The 4,948-nt window shown below is 53.4% G+C and overlaps 2 pseudogenes; both read right to left on the bottom strand.

The window, feature by feature from the left end:
• Positions 1-351: 351 nt before the first annotated feature.
• LOC132884480 (trichohyalin-like) lies at positions 352-1,610 on the bottom strand (annotated as a pseudogene).
• Positions 1,611-2,085: 475 nt separating this feature from the next.
• LOC132884619 (trichohyalin-like) lies at positions 2,086-4,191 on the bottom strand (annotated as a pseudogene).
• Between the last annotated feature and the right edge of the window lie 757 nt (positions 4,192-4,948).

Here is a 4,948-nt window from a genome sequence, read left to right as displayed (position 1 = left end):
AAAAGTATTTGAACACAACCATCACACGTTTATGGGCTTGGTGTGCCTTCCTTTCCAAAAGCACGGGCATTAAAATGGATTTGCCGCTGAACACCCCCTCCAAAACCCCCTCCCTTGTGGATGTAACAGCCTCCTCTCTTCTCTCGGCCTCCTCCTCTCTTCTCTCAGCCTCCTCTTCTCTTCTCTCGGCCAACACTCTTCTCTCGGCCTCCTCCTCTCTTCTCTCGGCCAACACTCTTCTCTCGGCCTCCTCCTCTCTTCTCTCGGCCAACACTCTTCTCTCGGCCTCCTCCTCTCTTCTCTCGGCCAACACTCTTCTCTCGGCCTCCTCCTCTCTTCTCTCGGCCTCCTCCTCTCTTCTCTCGGCCTCCTCCTCTCTTCTCTCAGCCTCCACTCTTCTCTCAGCCTCCTCCTCTCTTCTCTCGGCCTCCTCTCTTCTCTCGGCCTCCTCCACTCTTCTCTCGGCCTCCACTCTTCTCTCGGCCTCCTCCTCTCTTCTCTCTGCCTCCACTCTTCTCTCAGCCTCCTCTCTTCTCTCGGCCTCCTCTCTTCTCTCGGCCTCCTCCTCTCTTCTCTCGGCCTACTCCTCTCTTCTCTCGGCCTCCGCTTTTCTCTTGGCCTCCGCTATTCTCTCGGCCTCCTCCTCTCTTCTCTCGGCCTCCTCCTCTCTTCTCTCGGCCTCCTCCTCTCTTCTCTCGGCCTCCTCTCTCTTCTCTCAGACTCCAATCTTCTCTCAGCCTCCACTCTTCTCTCGGCCTCCACTCATCTCTCGGCCTCCTCCTCTCTTCTCTCAGCCTCCTCTCTTCTCTCGGCCTCCTCCTCTCTTCTCTCAGACTCTACTCTTCTCTCAGCCTCCACTCTTCTCTCAGCCTCCTCCTCTCTTCTCTCAGCCTCCTCCTCTCTTCTCTCAGCCTCCACTCTTTTCTCGGCCTCCTCCTCTCTTCTCTCGGCCTCCACTCTTCTCTTGGCCTCCTCCTCTCTTCTCTCAGCCTCCACTCTTCTCTCGGCCTCCACTCGTCTCTCGGCCTCCTCCTCTCTTCTCTCAGCCTCCACTCTTCTCTCAACCTCCTCTCTTCTCTCGGCCTCCACTCTTCTCTCGGCCTCCTCCTCTCTTCTCTCTGCCTCCACTCTTCTCTCAGCCTCCTCTCTTCTCTCGGCCTCCGCTTTTCTCTCGGCCTCCTCTCTTCTCTCGGCCTCCTCCTCTCTTCTCTCGGCCTACTCCTCTCTTCTCTCGGCCTCCGCTTTTCTCTTGGCCTCCGCTATTCTCTCGGCCTCCTCCTCTCTTCTCTCGGCCTCCTCCTCTCTTCTCTCGGCCTCCTCCTCTCTTCTCTCGGCCTCCTCTCTCTTCTCTCAGACTCCAATCTTCTCTCGGCCTCCACTCTTCTCTCGGCCTCCACTCATCTCTCGGCCTCCTCCTCTCTTCTCTCAGCCTCCTCCTCTCTTCTCTCAGACTCTACTCTTCTCTCAGCCTCCACTGTTCTCTCAGCCTCCACTCTTCTCTCAGCCTCCTCCTCTCTTCTCTCAGCCTCCTCCTCTCTTCTCTCAGCCTCCACTCTTTTCTCGGCCTCCTCCTCTCTTCTCTCGGCCTCCACTCTTCTCTTGGCCTCCTCCTCTCTTCTCTCAGCCTCCACTCTTCTCTCGGCCTCCACTCGTCTCTCGGCCTCCTCCTCTCTTCTCTCAGCCTCCACTCTTCTCTCAACCTCCTCTCTTCTCTCGGCCTCCACTCTTCTCTCGGCCTCCTCCTCTCTTCTTCGGCCTCCTCCTCTCTTCTCTCAGCCTCCACTCGTCTCTCGGCCTCCTCTCTCTTCTCTCAGACTCCAATCTTCTCTCAGCCTCCACTCTTCTCTCGGCCTCCACTCATCTCTCGGCCTCCTCCTCTCTTCTCTCAGCCTCCTCTCTTCTCTCGGTCTCCTCCTCTCTTCTCTCAGCCTGGACTCATCTCTCGGCCTCCTCCTCGCTTCTCTCAGCCTCCACGCTTCTCTCAGCCTACACTCTTCTCTCGGCCTCCTCCTCTCTTCTCTCAGCCTCCACTCTTCTCTCAACCTCCTCTCTTCTCTCGGCCTCCACTCTTCTCTCAGCCTCCATTCATCTCTCGGCCACCTCCTCTCTTCTCTCGGCCTCCTCCTCTCTTCTCTCGGCCTCCTCTCTTCTCTTAGCCTCCTCTCTTCTCTCGGCCTCCTCCTCTCTTCTCTCGGCCTCCTCCTCACTTCTCTCGGCCTCCTCTCTTCTCTCTGCATCCACTCTTCTCTCAACCTCCTCTCTTCTCTTGGCCTCCACTCTTCTCTCGGCCTCCTCCTCTCTTCTTCGGCCTCCTCCTCTCTTCTCTCAGCTTCCACTCGTCTCTCGGCCTCCTCTCCCTTCTCTCAGCCTCCACTCTTCTCTCAGCCTCCACTCTTCTCTCGGTCTCCTCCTCTCTTCTCTCAGCCTGCACTCATCTCTCGGCCTCCTCCTCTCTTCTCTCAGCCTCCTCTCTTCTCTCGGTCTCCTCCTCTCTTCTCTCAGCCTGCACTCATCTCTCGGCCTCCTCCTCGCTTCTCTCAGCCTCCACGCTTCTCTCAGCCTCCACTCTTCTCTCGGCCTCCTCCTCTCTTCTCTCAGCCTCCACTCTTCTCTCAACCTCCTCTCTTCTCTCGGCCTCCACTCTTCTCTCAGCTTCCTCACCTCTTCTCTCGGCCTCCTCCGCTCTTCTCTCAGCGTCCTCCTCTCTTCTCTCAGCGTCCTCCTCTCTTCTCTCAGCTTCCTCACGTCTCTCAGCCTCCTCCACTCTTCTCTCGGCCTCCTCCTCTCTTCTCTCGGCTTCCTGTCTTCTCTCGGCTTCCACTCTTCTCTCGGCCTCCACTCTTCTCTCGGCCTCCTGCAATCTTCTGTCGGCCTCCTCCTCGCTTCTCTCAGCTTCCTCACTTCTCTCAGCCTCCTCATCTCTTCTCTCGGCCTCCTCCTCTCTTCTCTCAGCATCCACTCTTCTCTCAGCCTCCTCTCTTCTCTCGGCCTCCTCCTCTCTTTTCTCAGCCTCCTCTCTTCTCTCGGCCTCCTCCAATCTTCTCTCAGCCTCCTCCTCTCTTCTCTCAGCCTGCACTCGTCTTTCGGCCTCCTCCTTGCTTCTCTCAGCCTCCACGCTTCTCTACGCCTCCACTCTTCTCTCGGCCGCCTCCTCTCTTCTCTCAGCCTCCTCTCTTCTCTCAGCCTCCACTCTTCTCTCAGCCTCCACTCTTCTCTCAGCCTCCTCTCTTCTCTCGGCCTCCTCCTCTCTTCTCTAAGCCTCCTCTCTTTTCTCTGCCTCCTCCTCTGTTCTCTCAGCCTCCTTTTTTTCTCTCAGCCTCCTCTCTTTTCTCAGCTTCCTCACTTCTTTCAGCCTCCTCCTCTCTTCTCTCGGCCTCCTCTCTTCTCTCGGCCTCCACTCTTTTCTCGGCCTCCTACTCGCTTCTCTCAGCCTCCTCTCTTCTCTCGGCCTCCTACTCTCTTCTCTCAGCCTCCTCTCTTCTCTCGGACTACTACTCTCTTCTCTCAACCTCCACTCTTCTCTCGGCCGCCTCCACTCTTCTCTCGGCCTCCTCCACTCTTCTCTCTGCCTCCTCTCTTCTCTCGGCCTCCACTCTTCTCTGGGCCTCCACTCTTCTCTTGTCCTCCTATCTTCTCTCGGCCTTCTCTCTTCTCTCGGCCTCCACTCTTCTCTCGGCCTCCTCTCTTCTCTCGGCCGCCTCCTCTCTTCTCTCAGCCTCCTCTCTTCTCTCGGCCTCCACTCTTCTCTCAGCCTCCTTCACTCACTGCAATACCCGATAAGGTCACTGAGCTCAAAAATTTTATTGAAACCGATTACGTAAAAATTTTTGAGGTAAGTAACTTAAATTTTTTTTAGGTAAGATTTCTTAAAAATTACACTATAGTTACACTTAATTGTAATTTTTAAGAAATCTTACCTTAAAAAATTTAAGCTACTTACATCAAAAATTTTTACGTAATCGGTTTCAATAAAATTTTTGAGCTCAGTGACCTTATCGGGTTTTGCAGTGCTCTTCTCTCAGCCTCCTCCACTCTTCTCTCGGCCTCCTCTCTTCTCTCGGCCTCCTCTCTTCTCTCAGCCTCCAGTCTTCTCTCAGCCTCCTCCACACTTCTCTCGGCCTCCTCCTCTCTTCTCTCAGCCTCCTCCTCTTTTCTCTTGGTGGACTCCACTCTTCTCTCGGCAGCCTCCATCTTTCTGAGAAGGCCTTCTGCAAGTTTTTGGAGGGTGTTCATGGGAATCCACGCAGTCGACTCGAAGGATGGGTGGATCGATAAGTATCGATGCTTCCAATCCTGATGGATCAGTTTCAAGAACAAATCCTGATATTAACAAGACTGCTCTGAGAGCACAATATCCCCCACTACAATATATTGCAAACGAAATTGCAATATGTGTATTACTATCCTATAATAATGTATTTTGCCAAGTTTTGTGAAATTCCTCCAATAATTGTGAGAGGAATTGATTTCAGAAGGTGAGAACCCTTTCTGGGACCAACAGACGGACGGACAGATGGACTTCGCTAATCCTCCTTTGGGCCTTTTGGCCAGCAGGGGATAAAAATTGAAAGAAAATCCAAAAGCAAATCAGTGGTATCAGCCATCCCAAGTCAACAGAGCATTAGTGAGGTCAGGTACTGAATGGATGAAAAGACCTGGCTCACAATCAACATTCCATTTCATCCCAAACATATTTAATGAGGTTGAGGTCAGGGCTCTGTGCAGGCTACTTAAAGCATATATGCAGAGCCATGGCCTCACTTTTGTTCATAAATACCTTGAGACCTCAAGAATGGCACAGGAATAGTTTTAAGCATTAATAATAAATCTAATATCATAATTTTTAAGATTAAAGTGATTTATATAGGTAGTGATCTGAGTGAATGACCTTGACATCCGTGACATCACAGCAGGATGTCCACGACTCTATCGGTCTCATAGCCATTTC

The sequence above is a fragment of the Neoarius graeffei genome, chromosome 4 (assembly GCF_027579695.1).
Source record: "Neoarius graeffei isolate fNeoGra1 chromosome 4, fNeoGra1.pri, whole genome shotgun sequence".
Classification (NCBI taxonomy): domain Eukaryota; kingdom Metazoa; phylum Chordata; class Actinopteri; order Siluriformes; family Ariidae; genus Neoarius; species Neoarius graeffei.
This window is presented reverse-complemented; position numbering and strand designations above follow the sequence as displayed.